The sequence below is a fragment of the Lepidochelys olivacea genome, assembly GCF_965140295.1.
Source record: "Lepidochelys olivacea isolate rLepOli2 genome assembly, chromosome: 8".
NCBI lineage: Eukaryota > Metazoa > Chordata > Testudines > Cheloniidae > Lepidochelys > Lepidochelys olivacea.
This window is the reverse complement of record NC_140418.1, coordinates 76,664,936-76,685,150: the sequence shown is the minus strand read 5'-3', so window position 1 is coordinate 76,685,150 and position 20,215 is coordinate 76,664,936. Positions and strand designations below refer to the sequence as shown.

At 43.2% G+C, this 20,215-nt stretch overlaps 1 protein-coding gene across 1 annotated transcript in view; it reads right to left on the bottom strand.

Annotated features, from left to right (window-relative positions):
* The window catches only part of LOC311525372 (uncharacterized protein), a 56,752-nt gene extending 37,145 nt beyond the window's left edge, over window positions 1–19,607 (bottom strand). The window contains exon 1 of the mRNA XM_084637475.1: window positions 19,519–19,607. The gene's annotated coding sequence lies outside the window, so the exon portion shown is untranslated. The remainder of the gene's footprint in view (window positions 1–19,518) is intronic.
* Between the last annotated feature and the right edge of the window lie 608 nt (window positions 19,608–20,215).

Sequence of the window (20,215 nt, the reverse complement as noted above, 5' to 3'; positions counted from 1 at the left end):
TCAATGAGGCCAGGATTCACCCCTAGTGTAGACAGCTCTGTTTGTACCTTAGCCCTGCTTGAAATCAGGGGGAACTCCGCCTTGGGGATTGAACATGTGCAGATTCATTGGTGGTGACCACTGATGGCTGAAATGGGAGCAAATCCCCACTGTCCATAAGGCCTTTTGAACCAGGATCTTGTTCAACAGGGTTATCTGTCCATAAGCACCTAGTACACTGCTGACATAATACATTTGGTCAATCACACAGTTTTTAAAAATTATTTGTGTTAACATTAAATAGCAGAACATTACTGAGAGCATGGGAACATTTTGGGCCAGATCTTGTCCCTGCCGCTCAGACACACTGGCAGGAGTGAGGATGGGGCCTCAGTATGCTCCCTGCTTTGTGGGCCAGTGAGGGAGCAGATACTATGCCCCTCCCTGGGATTCTGGACAGACACTGTGCAGGGATGTAAGAGGGGAGGGGAGAGGCTCCTCTTGCCCTGCTCTACCATACAAATGCACAGGGCCTGGCAGAAGCTAGCCCTTCATCTGAAAGCCCCAAATCACCCAAACAGTAAGAATAATTGCACTGAGTATAGTTGAAGGGGCAAAGACTGTCTTTGATGTATTGTGCAAAAAGAAGAAAAAAAAAAGCCATCTCCAGATGATTCAGTGTCATCTTGCTTAGTTTGAAGAGAAACTCCCTCTTTGTCTGTTAATCTGTTGGTTAAAAGGGGAAACAGACATACGCTGCATTCTCGGTCCAGTTCGAAGGCATCTTCTATGATGTTTGGCTGCTGCGAAATATAGTTTCAGTTTCTTGCCAGCATTCCTTAGCTTTATTACCGCAAAGTGCCTTGGACAAGACAGTCTCACTCAGGGCAAATTACAGGTTTTCCAAACGTCCTGATGTATTAACTCCTTTGTGTCTTATTCCTTTAATTTATCTTAGTAGTTCAGTATTTCCTGAATGTCTTCCTCATATTGTGGGCGAAGCATACCCTGCCTGGTAACCTGGCCTAAGATATTTTAAATGCACAGTCACAAATGAACAGTTTTGAACTTAGTGCATTTGAAAACTGATTCCAAGTATGATGATGGGGAAAACACCTACAATTTCTTTAGATGTCCCATATTTAATTCCCTCTATAATCTACATGGTTTTATGCAGCGTGCACAGGTAGCCACTGTGTTAAGTAAAAATATATTTGCTTTCTGTAACTAAACAGAAGATCCATTCTTATGAAGTATGGATTTTATAGTGAAAAATTCCTAATGTACAGTCTGCTTAAAAATGGATCCTCGGCAACTGAAAGTGCCTAGTTACAAGTGTTATGGGCACGCTATAAATAGCTAAGGGTCTGTTTCTGCTTGAAAGACTGTAAAAGATACTATGTATTGAGTGTACATTACAATATTTGTATTATGAAAGGTGGCACTTAAGAATTCAACAGAGCATTTGCTAGTGCTTGGTTTTTGACCGTTTTTTGGAGAGTTTTTATGACTATTTCATGTGTAAACACCTACAAGATCTCTGTCAAGCTTTCTTACAACTACAATACTCACCTGCGGAAGTAAAGAAACAGATTGATAGAGCCAGAAGAGTTCGCAGAAGTTACCTACTACAAGCTCTGTGATACAACTGCATTTGCTCCAACCCCTCAGACAGAGACAAACACCTACAAGATCTCTCTCAAGCATTCTTACAACTACAATACCCACCTGCGGAAGTGAAGAAACAGATTGATAGAGCCAGAAGAGTTCCCAGAAGTCACCTACTACAGGACAGGCCTAACAAAGAAAATAACAGAACGCCACTAGCCATCACCTTCAGCCCCCAACTAAAACCCCTCCAACGCATTATTAAGGATCTACAACCTATCCTGAAGGATGACCCAACACTCTCACAAACCTTGGGAGACAGGCCAGTCCTTGCCTACAGACAGCCCCGCAACCTGAAGCAAATACTCACCAACAACCACATACCACACAACAGAACCACTAACCCAGGAACTTATCCTTGCAACAAAGCCCGTTGCCAACTATGCCCACATATCTATTCAGGGGACACCATCACAGGGCCTAATAACATCAGCCACACTATCAGAGGCTCGTTCACCTGCACATCCACCAATGTGATATATGCCATCATGTGCCAGCAATGCCCCTCTGCCATTTACATTGGTCAAACTGGACAGTCTCTACGTAAAAGAATAAATGGACACAAATCAGATGTCAAGAATTATAACATTCATAAACCAGTCGGAGAACACTTCAATCTCTCTGGTCACGCAATCACAGACATGAAGGTCGCTATCTTAAAACAAAAAAACTTCAAATCCAGACTCCAGCGAGAAACTGTTGAATTGGAATTCATTTGCAAATTGGATACAATTAACTTAGGCTTGAACAGAGACTGGGAGTGGCTAAGTCATTATGCAAGATAACCTATTTCCCCTTGTTTTTTCCTCCCCCCCCCAGATGTTCTGGTTTAACTTGGATTTAAACTTGGAGAGTGGTCAGTTTGGATGAGCTATTACCAGCAGGAGAGTGAGTTTGTGTGTGTATGGGGGTGGGGGTGGGGGTGGGGGGGGGTGAGAAAACCTGGATTTGTGCTGGAAATGGCCCACCTTGATTATCATGCACATTGTAGGGAGAGTGGTCACTTTGGATGAGCTATTACCAGCAGGATAGTGAGTTTGTGTGTGTGGTTTTTGGGAGGGGGGTGAGGGGGTGAGAGAACCTGGATTTGTGCAGGAAATGGCCCAACTTGATTATCATGCACATTGTGTAGAGAGTTGTCACTTTGGATGGGCTATCACCAGCAGGAGAGTGAATTTGTGTGGGGGGGGTGGAGGGTGAGAAAACCTGGATTTGTGCTGGATTTGTCAATGGCCCAACTTGATGATCACTTTAGATAAGCTATTACCAGCAGGACAGTGGGGTGGGAGGAGGTATTGTTTCATATTCTCTGTGTGTATATAAAGTCTGCTGCAGTTTCCACGGTATGCATCCGATGAAGTGAGCTGTAGCTCACGAAAGCTCATGCTCAAATAAATTGGTTAGTCTCTAAGGTGCCACAAGTACTCCTTTTCTTTTTGCGAATACAGACTAACACGGCTGTTACTCTGAAACCTGTGATTAAGCATTAGTGTATCCCTCTTGCAGCTTCAGCAGATCATCAAAAGTTTTCAATTTATATAAAAGTCCCATAAGATGGAGATGGAGTTTATAGGCTGCAGCTGTGCAAATGTCAATACACAAACCTGTCTGGCAGGGCTCAGAGCGGCATATGTTTAACGGTATTTAAGTGCCTAAAGGTGGAGCTAGGGGCCTAGTGGGATTTTCGGAAGTGCCTAGGCATCTAACTCCCATTGATTTCAATAGGAGCTGGGACCTAGGCACTTTTAAAAATCCCAGTTGCATCTTTAAGTACCTAATGACCTTTAAACACCAGGCCCAGAGCGGTTAGCATTCTACCTCAGCAGAATTCAGGCTCCAAAACTCCTGAAATGGCATGTTTTTTTAAAAAAAAGCTTAATGCTCTTTCACTCCATCAAGAAGATGATGATGCAAAATTGAAAGGAACGAAAAGGGAAAATAAAAGGAAATAGAACTGGGCAGAAGAGAAGAAACAGCTAAACTGTGTGTCTGATGTAGACTGCCTCTTCTGCTGTGCTCCTTCTTGCACTCCCACTCAGATTAGCCCCTCTGTACTGCTGCCAGCTCGGAGCAGTTCTAAAGCATTCCCCCACTTTGAGCAGAGGCACAGATATGGTATCAAAACCAGTTTATCTTTAATCACTAGCGTGCATAATACCAGAAATAAGTTGTAGCTGTTCCACTTATTGCAGGCTTTAATGCATGCTGCCCTTCAGTGGCGGATCTTGGATTAGCTGCCAAGCAAACTACAGTACAGCCTACATTTATCTTTAAAACTATATGTTGATTTGTAACCTTTATACACACACAATGCTCAGAGGTCAGAAAATGACATTAAAGGGTCTCATTCATTACCTTAGTGATGCTGCAAATTCTGTATATTTTATTGTCTGCCTTAGCAATAAATTCCATCCAGGTTGTGCAGGGGGAAAAGAACCTGCAACCCCTTTCTCCTTTGCATTCCTGCACAGGACTAGCTATAATCGCTCTTTATTCTCACTGAGCACAAGGAGTGCTCCAGGCTCTGTCTCTTCAGGCTCTAGGGGATGGGGTGAGTGAAGTGAAGGCAGAACCACAGCCCAGCCCCTTTTCCTCACATCAGACAGAGAAGCTGAGCTGTCACAGGGATGAAGGGGAAGAAAGCACACGACAGGCTGTATAAGGGTTGCACAGCTCCCACTCCCCAAAAGTCCTGGAGGAATTCTGCTGAGTCTGCTGTGAGCCTTGCTTCCCCACCCCCTTCCCCAGCCCCTCTATGTGCCCAGTTACTTAGGGACAATTTGGATCTAGTAGATTCTATACAGGCTGCTGTTAATTTGTGTAATAAATACAGCATAAGAACAGCATGGATGAGTTACTGAGAGTCTTAACTCCCTCCTCCCCCAGTATCTACACTGAGTGGCAACTGGAACTCTCCCCAGGGTAATATGTGTTTAAACTGGTGTAACAGCAAGGCCTGCAGATTGCCCTTTCTAAACGGGCAGCGCTCCATATATCATAGTAAACAGCAACCAGCATCACAGTCATTTTCTTACTTTTACTGTTGTCAATAGATCACCATGTCAACTACTTGAGCCACTTTTTAATTCTGGAGCAAGATGTGTAATCGAAGGCCTTTATGAAATGGGTGAAGAGAGAAGAATGAAATCCTTGGCTAATGACTGATGCAACATGAATACTCCAGAGGCCTGAACGGTGTATTCGGGAATATTGTACTTGTGATGGAAAACTACATGAAAGGCGTATCCCTGCAGGAGTAATTGCCTTCTTCGGTTAACCCCATTTTTCTTATACATTATTTCATTCTATCGGTGTATTGTACATTTTTCTCAGCAGATTTTCCCACAGTCAAAATCTTAATAGATAGAGGATTCAGAGAGAGAAATTATTACTTCATTTCCCTCGATATGTAGATTTTTTTTTTTAACATCGTCTGATTTTAATTCCTACGCTCCCCAGGTCTTAATCTAGACCTCAGAAAGGGGGAGCTATTCCCTCATAGCCAGCCCCACTGTTTAGTAAAATTTAAATCCAAAATACCGTAGGGCAGAGTGAGTTTCATTTAAAAGGTACCTAATTTTATCAGCATCCCATCCTTCCTCATTGCCTTCTGGTTCTTTCTTGTCCCAACAGAAATATGCTCGTCCTGGCAATAGCAGCAACTGCATTCTGAGACGCGACATTGATAGAATACAGGGGGCTTTGATGCTTCTGATTAACCTTAAAGCAGTGTCTAAAACGATAACCTCAGCGTGGAATATGTGTCACTACACAGAAAAATCTGTACAGCTGCCACAGTAAAATAGACCAAGATCACACAACTGGGCAAGCAGGAAGTTCCAGAATTATGTTTCAGCAGTTTTCTCTCAGGTAAACAATCTAAAAGCGGTAAAATTACTCTCAGTAATCTAAGATGTGCTGGGCAAAAAATACGTCAGCACAACAGATTTGCAGAATCCCTCTGGCAGGTGTTAAAAAAAGCATCCAGCTATGTTGTAATCATTCTATAAATCTATAGTATGTGAGTCGGTATCGAATACCTTTATACCTGATTTAAGAAAAGGGTAAATTCATGACTTCTGGGAATACCAATATTTTAATGTCGGAACTGTTATCCTTTTAGATGCTGCTTTAAGGTTAATCAGAAGCACCAGGGCCAAATTTACAAATAAATGTGCCTGTTGACCCTGCAAGTTTTGTATAGGCACTGTGATGGGGTATACCTGCCCTGCATTGGACAGGAAGGGGTTTAACCCCATACTGTGGACTGAGGAAGTCACACCCCCTCACCCCTGCTGGGCATGCTCCAACTAAGCAGCTCAGCTCAGTCGGGCTGATTGCCGAGGAGAGAGGACATGTGTTGCCGGCTCCCACCTGAGAGTTGTCAGAGCCTGAGACCATGGAGGCCAGGTGTGCCGAGATCCAGGTGAATACCCGGCTGCCTGTAGAAGCCCACAAGGGAAAGGAGTTGTTGGGAACTTTGCCAGTCAATGATCCCAGGGATCCCGAGGACCTGTGGACTACAGCACAGGAAGAATGGGTAGGAAGTAGCCCAGGGGAACTAGACATTGATCCAGTTGTGGAACTGGGAACAGCATCAGTGTGTTTCAGAAAGATCCCTACTGACCCAGTGGTGGATACACTCACTGCTGATAGAGCCCTGGAATGGCACCTGGTGGAGTAGAGGGGACCTGGGTCCCCCTACTCTGGCCATCAACCCACTCCTGGGTGACAACCCCTGCCTGGCCACCAGGCCATAATGCTCCACTTAGAAAGGCAGTCCTATTGACTTCAGCCCCGAGGCCATACTGCCCAGCCCTGTGTCAAAGGGCAGCCCCATTGGCTCTGGCCTCTGGGCCATGCTGCCCTGTGCTGAAGGGCGGCCCTACATCCAAGGACAGTCCCCCTGATGGGGTATACCTGCTCTGCAACAGCACCTACTGCATATCCTGCACTTGTGTGTATGAACTATGGAGTTGAGCATGGGAACACATAACAGTTACTCTGTTTATGTACCCTGTTTATATAAATAAGTGCAAGATTCATGGGCACATTGGGCACCCATGCAAAATATGCAGGTACAATTTTTATTTTATAAATGCATTTTATTCAGTAAACAAATAAACCTGAAATAAACATGCAGAGGACAATAATTTTGCTAATAGTCAGTCAATGCTCTTTATGTGCACAGGTTTGGGCCTGATCCTGCTAACAGTTACTGCTGGATATAGTGCTTCCTACCATGAGTAATCCTCATGGAAATTTTTTTTCTGGGACTGGGATTAAAGGACAACATGCTCTAGAGCTGGCTTTTCCCCAATTCAAACTTCCCCAAGCCCTGATACATGGGTTTCTGCTCCCCTTTACTCATTGGCTTAGAGGGCAAGAGCAATGCAGGGTCAAGGCCCAGATCTTCAAAGATATTTAGGTGCCTAACTCCCATTTAAATCAGTGAAAGTTAAATGTCTAAATACCTTTGAGGAACTGTCATAAATATAAAGGGAAGGGTAAACCCCTTTGAAATCCCTCCTGGCCAGGGGAAAGCTCCTCTCACCTGTAAAGGGTTAAGAAGCGAAAGGTAACCTCGCTGGCACCTGACCAAAATGACCAATGAGGAGACAAGATACTTTCAAAAGCTGGGAGGAGGGAGAGGAAACAAAGGGTCTGTGTCTGTCTATATGCTGGTCTTTACCGGGGATAGACCAGGAATGGAGTCTTAGAACTTTTAGTAAGTAATCTAGCTAGGTATGTGTTAGATTATGATTTCTTTAAATGGCTGAGAAAAGAATTGTGCTGAATAGAATAACTATTTCTGTCTATGTATCTTTTTTGTAACTTAAGGTTTTGCCTAGAGGGGTTCTCTATGTTTTTTGAATCTAATTACCCTGTAAGATATCTACCATCCTGATTTTACAGGGGGGATTTCTTTATTTCTATTTACTTCTATTTTTATTAAAAGTCTTCTTGTAAGAAAACTGAATGCTTTTTCATTGTTCTCAGATCCAAGGGTTTGGGTCTGTGGTCACCTATGCAAATTGGTGAGGCTTTTTATCCAACATTTCCCAGGAAAGGGGGGGTGCAAGTGTTGGGAGGATTGTTCATTGTTCTTAAGATCCAAGGGTCTGGGTCTGTAGTCACCTAGGCAAATTGGTGAGGCTTTTTACCAAACCTTGTCCAGGAAGTGGGGTGCAAGGTTTTGGGAAGTATTTTGGGGGGAAGGACGCGTCCAAACAGCTCTTCCCCAGTAACCAGTATTAGTTTGGTGGTGGTAGCGGCCAGTCCAAGGACAACGGGTGGAATATTTTGTACCTTGGGGAAGTTTTGACCTAAGCTGGTAAAGATAAGCTTAGGAGGTTTTTCATGCAGGTCCCCACATCTGTACCCTAGAGTTCAGAGTGGGGGAGGAACCTTGACAGGAACTGAGCCCCAAATCCTACTGCCAAAATAAACCAAACCAAAGCTTGTTGTCTTTCTCTTGTCCGAGAGGCCTGTTATTTCTAGTGCTGTTTGTTGTCCTGTTGGTGGAAACTTTAAAAAAGAAAGAAATTGCTCCTATGCATGAAAGGAAACCTACTTTAAAAACAATTCTACAAATGTAGTAGATTCCCAGCTGGGCTCTGGGAACAGGGCTCAGGGGCATGGGAGAGAGCTGGCTGCCATAGCTCTAGGAAGCTCTCTTTTGGCTTGTGAAGTGCTGATCCCCCGCTTTGGGCAGCGGACGGTGCTCCGCAAGCTGCAGGAGGTGATCAGCACCTTGTGTGATTAGGCAGTGGGATGGAGAAAGTATATCTTAAAGTTTGTCTTTGGAAGGTTCTTTATGGACCACTGCCAAAATATAAAACATAGAAAAAGTTGTAGGGTCAGATCATCTTCTGGTGGTTTTAGTAGAACTATATCAATTTAGAACAGCCCAGTATCTGACCCAAGAAGCTTTCATGCTGTCAGAAAGAAGATGCATATCAGAAACGTGATGCCCTCAGATACCAGCAGGGCTTGTCTCAGAGCAGCACAGAACATTGGTATGTATTGTATGGCATGCGCTGCTCTCTCTGATGCATTAGTTTTACTTGGCTTTGTGGAAGAAGCACATTTTGAAGAAGGATTTGAATGAAGAGAGGGTGGCTGTTTAATGCACAAGGAGAGGAACGGAATTACAAGAGCAATGGTGGAGATACAGGGCTGAGAGGATAAAGACTGTAGTTGGAGAAGAATACATAAGGGGAATTAAGAATGAGTGTGGGCAGGAACGTAAGACTTGCTGTAGTGAATTAGACCATCTAGTCCAGTGTCTTGACTCTGACAGTGACCAGCACCAGATGCTCCAGAGAAAGGTGTAAAAGCCCTCACTGGGCAGATGTGGGGTAACCTTCCCCCTATAGGAGATGAGATGAAGGGAATGAGAGCTGAGGTTCAAGTGAGGCACAGTTGTTCAGAGCTTTGCAGCTGAGACTGGGAAACTATGTGGAAGAAATCAAGAAAAAATGTAGCTTTGAGTCTCCCCTGTATGGTGTCTACACAAAAAAGGCATTTGGTATGTGGGCTGGTATCAAAAGTTACTGAACAATGAGGAATAAGAGGAGGTGGTCTGATCCAGGAGGCTAATTTCAAACATGTATGGGATACTGCTGTACATGGAGTATGGGGCGAAGGGGGGAGTGGGGTGGAAATTTAAAACCCAAATATATGGTGGTGGGATGACTTAGTGGGCAAAAATTTCACAAATGAACATTGCAGTTAGATTTAGGACAGAATAGCACAGTCCTTCACTTGCACTGGGCTCACAAGATATCATTACAAGATAATCTAGTGAAATTTTACTCTTGCTGATTCAAGAAAGTACATGAGAATCCCCCAGATCTGTATTTAAAAAAGGGTTCCTTTAGAATCCCCCAGATCTGCATTTAAAAAAGGGTCCCATCTAGAGCTGGCACCTGCCTACAACAATTTTGAGGTGATCCAGTCAAAATAAAGGCTATTGCAGGGAGAAGTTATTACCAGTGGAAGGGATTTTAGGGCAACATATGCTAAATTAGTAGTTGTGAAATGTGAGATAGCAACTCATAGGAGAAAGAGACACCCAAAGAGTACTTGATTGCACAATAGGCCATAATACCTTTTCATTTCATTCAGAAACTGATGTATGCAAGAAACCAAAAACAGTAAAACTACTGCAAAACTGACTCATTAAGTAAAATAACAGATTTTATAATGTTTCTATCTAACACTTTGCTTTTCCGATGATGGTTCTCACCATGCAGTCTGAAACCTGAAATCACTGAATGTATCCTTGAATTGGTAGTCTACACCCTATTCCCATTACAACCTGGATGTGCGCCTGTATGCATGCGTGCACACACACACTAGGTTGGTATGCAAAACTCACACAGAGACCCCCTTTCAGTGGGTTCCTGTTGTAATCTAAAATTTTAGTAGTGTGGATAGGGAGGAGATGCCAGACCCCGGAGATGTGCTGGAGGAAGAAGTGACAAGATTTGGACATCGACTGGATGTGTGTTGTAGATGGCCCAGGAGGGAAAGGGGAAAGAGGAGATTGGTATCAAGGTGAATTGTTGGGTTTTTTTAGGGTGGAGAGAGACTACAGTGTGATATACTGTGAAGGGAAGAAACCTGATGAGAGTGAGAGGTTAGGAAGATGGTGATGGAGGGAGTGGGGCTGGGAGAAAGGGACCTCATGAGGCAGGAAGAGTTGGAGTTACTGGGCCAGTTGGAAAGGTAAGAGGAGACAAGCAGGTGAGAAACCTTCTCAGCAAAGGAGGAGTGGGGAAGAGTACAGGGAAGGCAACCTTACGTCTAGTCTTCTCAGTTTCCATGAAGAATCTGGCAATATTTTGCATGGAGATGGAGTAAGAGGGAGTGTAAGGTGTGGGGGAGGAGAACGAGGAGAGAAAAGGGATGGGGATGACTGGGAGTGAGGATGGAGAGGGAAGGGACACAGATGGTGATAGGGAAGGATGCAGCAGGTGGAAAGGTTGGGGATGGAGAGAAGATGATGGGGGAAATTGTTCCAGTAGCTAATTACTTTCACCGTTTAAAAATTACACGTTATTTCCAGTCTAAATTTGTGTAGCTTTAGCTTCCAGCCATCGGATCGTGTTCTGTCTTTCTCTGCTAGATTGAAGAGCCCATTATTAAATATTCATTCCCATGTAGATGCTTATAAACTGTAATCAAGTCATCCCTTAATCTTCTCTTTGTTAAGCTAAATAGCTCTTTGAGTCTATCACAATCAGGCATGTTTTCTAATCTTTTAATTATTCTCATGGCTCTTCTCTGAACCCCCTCCAATTATCAACATTCTTCTTGAACAGAACTGGACACAGTTTTCCAGCAGTGGTTGCACCAATGCCAAGTACAGAGGTAAAGTAACCTACCTGCTCCTACTCAAGATTCCCATGGATATGCATCTCAGGATTGCATTAGCTCTTTTGGCCACAGCATCACACTGGGAGCACATGTTCATCTGATAATGGTGGGGAGAGAGAGAAAGAGGTAGAGTTGTCAGGAGCAGAAGTTGTGGGGAAAATAGAAGGGGTTGGAGATGGAAATCTTGCAAGGAAGGGAGGTAGAAAGAGAGGAAATGGAGTCTGGTGGGCATGGTGGAGAAAGAAGACTGAGTGTGTGGTACACTACCTGAGAAATTAATTAGCAAGTGATCACTCTGCATTAAATGATCAGTTAAAGCAATAATTAGATAATCAGCCAGTAGGGAGTTAGTGAGCAAGTCATAGGTTGTTGGGACGACTTGGCTTGGTCAAGCAGCGTCAGCAAGAGCCCGAAGGGAGCAGGTGGGCCTCAGAGCCAACTTGGCTGGAGCATCAGAGTTGCATGGGAGCAGGTGGTCAGCAGATGCTGAGGCTGTGGTTACTATGGCAATGTAAGCAGAGCCAATCAACAAGTGTCTGAAGGTGGCAATGGTATCCAAGGGGATATCCTTGCAGGTTTTCATCACCATGATATCGGAGCACCCACGTGATTCCTGAACTACCCTGCTATGGTCTAATCCTCCTCATTAAAACTAATACAAGTTACTTTTGTGGATAAAGGAAATTTAGTGTAAAGAGTTTGATTTAAAAAAAAATAATCTTCTGCAGTGTTTTATATAATAAAAGTCCCAGTACAATGAAATACAGTGGAGCGATCAACAGAAGTAAGGCCTTTGGGTGCTGCTCAGTGTATAGACAGATTTGTGATTTATCGCATCTGGATGCAATGGCTTAGTGGTCTAATTTTCAGGTTTGAAATACTTATGCTCCCTGGGAACTGTAGTTTAAATCTCAGCAGCATTGACTCAGCCCTTCATCCTTCAGAGACCGACACACTGAGTTTTGGCCAGTTGACACTGTGTGAGCATGTGATGTTATTGATATAAACTGTGACCGTATAGATCATTGTTGCAACTAAGGTCATATAGTGGCACCAAATCTTGTACAAAGGAGGTTAAGTAAGGTCTATGACAAGGTTATGATTTGCTGGTTATGATTGTTATCTGTATGCATGTCTCATTTTTGTATTTAAAGTTATAAGTATTGACTCTATACTGTCTGTATTTTAAACTTGTGCTATGCTTCTGGGTGACACCCCAGACAATTTGGATCAGCACTGCCTAGCCTGCTTGATGGCCCATTAAGGACCATCAGCTATACAATTGACCCATTGAGAGAAGGCAGATACACCTTGTAACTCAGCAAGGCATGCAGGGACATGCCTATGGACAAAACTCTAAGGTTTTTCCATACCATGTGCTGGGTAGCTTGTTTCTGGAACAAAGGAAGCACAGGCCACATGGCAAGAGACTATAAAAGGCAGCTGCATCTCCTCCATCTGGTCTTAAGTCCTGCTTCTTACCTCTGGAGGAACTTTGCTACAAACTGAAGCTCTGAACAAAGGATTGAATGACCCATCCAAGCTGTGGATGTACTCCAGAGACTTGATTTGAATCTGCAGTTTATTCCATCACTGCTACAAGCCTGAACCAAGAACTTTGCCATTTCTGTATATAATTGATTCCATTTAACCAGTTTTAGCTGTCATCTATATTTATTTCTCTTTATGAATAAACCTTTAGATTTTAGATTCTAAAGGATTGGCAACAGTGTGATTTGTGGGTAAGATCTGACTGGTATATTGACCTGGGTCTGGGGCTTGGTCCTTTAGGATCAGGAGAACCGTTTTTCTTTTACTGGGGTATTTATTTTCATAACCATTTATCCCCATAAGAAGTGGCTGCTGGTAGTGATACTGGGAAACTGGAGTGTCAGAGGGAATTGCTTGTATGACTTCTGGTTAGCCAGTGGGGTGAAACCGAAGTCCCCTCCATCTGTCTGGTTTGGTGTGCCTTAGAAGTGGAGGAACCCCAGCGTTGGGCTGTGACTGCCCTGCTCTAAGCAATTTGGCCTGAATGGATACTCTCAGTTGTGTCCCACCAGAGGCTGCATTGTTACAGGGTGTCTTGAAATGAGGCTACATGAATATTGGTCCTGTTTGTTCATCATGGACAGAGAATCCATGACCCTTTTCATGGGATTGGGACTTGCCACCCTCCATACCCACCCAAGTGTGCTGGTCCAAAATTACTGTCCCTTTCTCTTAATGATTTCTGAGCAAATTAATCAGCGCTTTGAATATGTAAGTACTATGTAGCATTGTTTTAACATCCTACTATTAAAAGCAGAAGACAGAGATGTTTTTGCCAAAGAAATGGGAGTAAAGCTGCATTGAACTAAGTGCTGCTGTTTCCAGGGTAATTCTTAACCAATTCAAAGAGTAGGGAGTTTTAAGGCCTCTTCTGCAAGGTGCTGAGCACTCCTTGTGAGGTGCCAAGTTCCCTCTGCTCTTGTTGACTTCAAACACCTCACAGGCGTTTAAACAGCTAATGTATCTGTAGTGCTTGACGTCAGCATCACTACTGGAACTGTGAGAATGAATGTGCTTGTGACAATATTTTTCACCATATAAACTGTTATTTCCATGCGTGATGTAGCAGCCCTCAAATGAAATGGTTTTGCTATTTGAAGGTTAGCAGCATCCAACAGCAGAGGGAGCTCTCTGAGAGGAAGAAGGAAAGAAAAGCTGACAGTCTGGCAAAGGTTTATTGCCGTGGGGGGAGGGACCAGGGAAATGGCAGGGACCAGGCCTGGCAGATGAAGAGAGAGCCCAGGGAAACGGGTTAGTGAGGGTGAGTATGAAAAGCAACAAAGATGCACCTAAAGGAGTTTTTGAAACCTTGAACAGACAAGGAGAAAGAGGTTTGGGAGGGGACCAGGAAATGAAAGGGAAACAGCCAACATATAACCTAGATGCCAAAGAGGCACTTTATAAAGACAAGACAAAGACAAGAAAGAGGCTGGGGATAAAAGTGCTGGGACATTATCAGTCTAATGTGGTAGAGGAGATGTCTGAGAGTAACTAGTTCAGAGAGAGAGAGAGAGATTTTCTGGTTCAGAGAAGCTGTTCCATTGCTTTTTGTCCATTTTATTGAGAAAAAATACTGCTAAATAGTTACACATTCACTTCTTCTCAGCATCACTAAGAAGGTGGCTTGTTAGAGTGTTTTGAATGGAGAGATTGTGGTGGCTTGGCAAACTAGGCAAGGGAATCAGGAATTTACCTGGGGTCTTTACAGTATGTAGCATTAGGGAAATCTGAATTGTGTACACAATTTATAAAGGTTATAAAATGTTTTAAAAATGCTTTAAAAATGCATTGTGTCACTCTCCTAAAGTACTTACAGCCCATTCATGTATGCAGGATTTTCACTGTAAATCTGACATTTTACAATGATCAAATGCCATAAACATATATTCAAGACAAATCGGAGATCACAAGCACTGTGTGTATATATACATGCGCACACACGATTATGGGGCAATAAATATTGTAATGTAATGGCTAGTTCTGCCCCATATTGGATAAAATCAACATAGCTCTCTGTGTCATGGTCTCTATACTGCCAGCACCAGATGAAGATTCTCCTTTAGCTCAAGTAATAGGGATCCATCCCTTTAAAGCAGGAAGATCTAAATTCTACCCTTACCAACACCATAAAGTTCCATATGGCCATGGGTAAAGCACTGTGACAATCATGAAGTCTGAAATGGCGATGATTTGTTATGGTTCATTGAAATGAGCTATGTGGTCCTTTCCACTTACGATGTCAAAGATCATGGTTAGCCTGAACAACCAAAATGTTATTTTTGGTTGAGTTGTGATCAAACTTTCTTTTTCGTATTACATTTTTTCTATAATGATAAAATAAATAAGGAGACTTAGTGATGTGTTTGTTTTCTTTCTTGCTGCTTAGCACTGAGCAGGCTGTAAGTGCTACGGAATGCACAAAAATAAGGATAGTACTTTCCCTAAATAGCTTACATTCTAAACGACAAGTATGCAGTGTTGTAGCCATGTCAGTCCCAGGATGTTAGAAAGACAAGGCGGGTGTGGTTATATCTTTTATTGGACCAACTTCTTGTTTCTCTCACCAACAGAAGCTGATCCAATAAAAGAGATTACCTCACCCACCTTGTCATTCTAAAGGACACACAGAAAACAAGAGACACTGAGAAACCCAGAGATGGAATTAGTTTAATTCCCAGTTCCCACAAATATTATATATACATCCTATTACAAACTCACTTCTTGTCAGCATCACTAAGAAGGTGGCTTGTTAGAGTATTTTGAATGGAGAGACTGTGGTGGCTTGGCAAACTAGATAAGGGAATCAGGAATTACCTGGGGTCTTTACAGTATGTAGCACTAGAGAAGACTGAGTTGTGTACACTAATTTACCAGTGGGTATCTAATCAGAGTGGCTTGAAGAATTTGAGTACTTTGATTTGTTGAAATGGTTTTTGAACAGATACCAGGAAGATGATTTCACTAGAGTAATTTCATCTTGTGGCTTCATTTTGCCTTGAGTAGAGACTCTAGAGTCAAGTCGGTGATTTTGTTTGATATATATTCTGTGTACACATAAATAGGAGAATGAAACGAAAGTGAAATATTAGTCTAGCGGTTCCAGATGAAATTGGCTCATCTCTGCATCACAGATTTTAGCTCAGAAATGGCAGGATTCAGAATCTGCAGACTCACAAGTATAGAGTCAATGGCAGATGTGCTGGTACTGGGGCGTGTAGCAGCACCCCCAGGCTTGAAGTGGTTTCCGTCATATACAGGGTTTACAGTTTTGTTCAATGGCGTTCAACACCCCTATTATAAAAATTGTTCCAATGCCACTGATCAATGGGCCCAGTATCAATTATCAAGGTAAGGAGGATGCTGTAATTGTAGTTCCCCAAACTCCCTAGCTAACCCTCTGTGTTTTAATGAGATTTCTTTCCTCTCTGTTCACAGAATAACTTGTGGTCCTTTTGGTCTCACCTACACAGTTTATGCAAGGCCAAACAGCAAGAGAGTCAGGAGCTGCTGCATATAAAAAAATAAATGAAATCCTTTTTCTGATGCTCTGCCTACTCCCAGACCTTGCAGGACCTTGCCTTGCAAGCCTAAAATGACAAGGTATTGTGTCCTCATTCACTTCAGGTGGGAGATGCACTCATCATCTTGCAGGTTCAGGGCTGTGGTATTTTGCTCCCACATCCACCCTTTCTGGCTTGCCCTCCTCCCCCACCTCTTCTCCTCCTGCTCTGGAAGTGCTGCCCAGCTGTGCCTCTTGTTACATATGTGTGACTTGGCTATTTTTAAACTTTCTTCCTCTTTAAAAATATTAACTCAAGAGACTTTAATGATTATAATTTAGGTACTGTACTTAAAACAGGAGTGGGGGGGGCAGGCAGTAAAGGTTCAAAGCTAGCATGACGCTAGTTAAGTGCTTTGGAAAGCTACAGCTGACTGGCCATTTTTAAAAAAACTACCATCTCCCCCTTAACCATGCAATGCAATTTATTTTTGTGTCATGCACATTCTGCACGGTGCCACAGACCCTTTGCAGAGAAACTCCGTCACAAACTGAAGGGGAATGAGAGGGTATCAGGCAAGAATTGAAGTAGGGAACAATGACCCAAATGTCCCAGAGGGAGGCAGGGAGACAGCTCCAGCTAGTTGGGCAGCCTGTGTTCTGACAGCCAAAAGCCTCTTGCAGTCCCCACTTATTGTGGTCAGTCTTTAACTTTCATTTTCTATTCAGCCATTTTAAATCGTGTAGCAGGTGAGGAAGGATATGGGCCTTTCTAAGTTCAATGCAATGCAAAATTTAAGATGGGACAGCTATGAGTGAGTGAAAGCCATGACTGAAACAGGGCCTAATTCAGGCCTGTTCCTGTGAGGTGCTGAGCGCCCTCATCTCCCTTTGACTTCAGGGAGTTGTGGGTACTTTGCACACCACTAAACCAGGCACATGGGAAGTAGAGTGAGTATGCTTTGGGGGACATGGACATATACCAGATCCTACACAAACAGAGGAACAGCTGCCATTTTGGATGTCCGAAACCAATCCAAAACCTTAGCCCTCCTTCTGAGTAGGAGTTATGCCCCTGCTGAGTCTACAGTGCTGCAAATAACAGGCCCAGCAGTGGTGAATGGGATATATAGACAGGAAACTACATTTTCACAAGCATAGCTCTTGCTCCTCTGCCACACCAACCTTATTGTGGATTTTGTGGGGTTTAAAACCTTTTAATCAATGAGTATTAGCTATAGATGGTAAGCAAGCTGGGGCAGGGGTCAGCCTGTTTGCTAGGTGTACGTACAGCACCTTGCACAGTGAGCTGCTGATCCCTTCCTGAGGCCTTTTGTACAAATAATAACTAATCACCATCATCACCTTCAATGTACAGCGAGATGGGTCTGCCAGGAACTCATGGTAAACTGAAAGTCATGTGTGGGGTAGGTTACTGGTATAAAATTCACTACATGCGGGAGGAATGTTTTATAACCCTACCTATTGCCTGCCTGCACTCATCCCACACTCAGACTCTCAGGAGTAACTGGCGATTTGTTACATCTTGGAAGCAAGGTAGAACTTTTACTGTCAGCAGGATTTTCTTTTTTTTACGAAGTTCAGGATGAGGGCCTACGTATCCCTTTGACCTTCTGTCAGTATAAATTATGTTCTGGATTTGGTATTTTTCACATCATGTTTGTTTTCTTTTACTTTCACTTTGCATTTTCTCTGCACCCAATAGTACAGTACAGTAAGATGGCTGTACAAAAGCTCCTGGTGTCTTATTAAGTAGCCAGTTAATCACTAATCCATTGTAATTTCTTTAGTGTTCTGTGTTCTGCTGCTTAAATGTGCTTTGTAAGGTATAAATTTGGAACTTTGGAGCTGTTATTTCATAGCTTGTAGTTGCTTGCTAACATTACCTAGCTTTCAAATGTACTCAGTTCACACTTTTTAAAGGAGACTGACCAATTGGTTTTATCTTCCATAGAAATTCATTTAAAAAAAGAAATATCAGGAAAAACTAAGTAATCAATGTAACCAAGAACAGCAGACACAAACTACTTCTGGCATCTTTACCTTCACTTAAAGAAATTCACTGAACTGCTATTTGCTAATCCACACAAGTTATTGACAGATAAAATATAAGTTTCTTATTTCAGCAAAGATTTAAAAGCTGAATGCTCATAGCAGTGACGTCTCATTGCAAAAACTCCATTACTTTTACAAAATACTGTATAGCAGGTTGAGTAGTGAGAGAATTGGTGGGTGCAACAGGGATGTAAGGGAGAAATTAAGGAGGGTAAAGATATTAGAGATTGTAACTGATTTATTTGACAGTCTTCACAGGCTTCTTTGTACTCTTTTCAAGTACAAAGAAGATACACTGTCAGGTTGATGTTTTCCCCCCCTCAAAGAGGAGGCACTGGAATGAATAAATCAAGAGCCACAAGTCACCAGGATTGTGCAGTAATATATGCAAGTGTTCTGAAGGAACTTCGGTGTGCCTGAGCTTCTAACAAATATATGCAATCTGTCATTGAAATTGTCTGCTATACCAGGGTTGGAGGGTAGCCCAGTGTGGTACCTATGTTTACAAAAGGTGCTAGTGTGAGCCTGGAAATTTCGGAACGGTGAGTCCTACTTCAGTGTGAATAAAATTGTTTGAAACAAAGATTAAAAAGAGTATTATAAAACACCAAGATGAACATGATAGGAACAAACCAGCAATAGTTCTGCAGAGCAAAATGGTGCTTCTCTAATATACTAGAATTCTTTGAGCATGGTTGAGAGCTGGTTGACATAATTTAATTGGACTTTCAAAAAGCGTTTGCCAGTGTTCTGGTTACAGGGCCAGCTGTACTTTAGACTCCCTTCAGTCCCTCTTGAGTGCACCTTGACCTCAGGTAACACATTGGCTTTCTGCCCTTCTCTCAAAGGGTGGAATCCTTCAGTCCAAGCACTCTTTTTTCCAGGCTGCAACCTCCCTTTTTTCCAACCCTGTTAGGACAACAGGTCCAACTGTGTCTGGCATGGGTGGCGGGTATCAAAAGCTGGGGGAGGCTGAGCCTCCACAAACAGCCCTGCGAGGCCCTACCCATGCTCCACTTCCAGACCCCCTCTTACTTCCCAGGTGTTTTATGGCTCTTTTCCTGTAGCCAGGGCCAAGGGCTGGGACTAGTAGGGGCCAGGTTGTGGCTGGGGACTCCAGGTGGCTGGAGCATGTGCTCACGCTGCCCACCCACTCGGCGCTCGGAGGCTGGGGCAGGTGGTGGTGTTGGGACTCGCGTGCTGCCCATGGTGTCTGGCACTTATAAGTCCTTTTCCTCCAGGGACTTTTGACCAACAAGCTGATTAAAGTAAAAAGGGCTTCTTCAAAACAAAGCATTGTTTAGTCCCCCAAAGGTTCATAGCACACAAAGCAAAGGGCCTATATACATCTTTCCCCTTACCTAAACCTTCATCTTTCCTTGCAAGCATTGGTAAATTCCATTCAGCCCAGTTATTTCCATCTCTAGGCTGATAAAAGCAGACTGCACGCTCTCCCTCCTTTGGTGTGTCTCTGCCAGCGTTTCCCTCCGGGGCAGCTGCTGACAGCCCATTCACCACCCCCTTCTTCTCTAGGCCAGTATCTTCAAGGTTTTAACATCCCCTTTGATCCTAGGTTCTGCTTTGGAAGAATAAATTTAGCAAGCCAGGGGTATTCCCCAATCATTAGCTTTCCTATTCTTTCCTTAAAGACCATTGGTATTCTCTGGGACTCTACCTTATCTTTACCATTGTTCTGTTTCATGTTGGTTTTTCCCTTGCAGCCTCCATTGATTTAACTCTATGCAGCCAGGCAGGACAATATCACACAGGTAAACTGAGATGCACGTGATATTTATAAAAAATAAAATGTTTATTTGCCTCATTCTCCACACAGTGTCTCTCACAAGAGGAAATATATTGTCTTTGGGAGAGAGGTAGAATGCTCTCCTCTGTTAGAAATTATCTAGGAAATAACGGTCAATTTCTCAACCTGGCAAAATGCAGAGCAGGTACCCAGAGTTCCCTGGTATGGATGATATTCTCTAATGTATTTAGTAATGATTTGAGAAAGCAGGGACTGGTGAGGGGGCAAAATTTGCGGATGGCACAAAATGATTT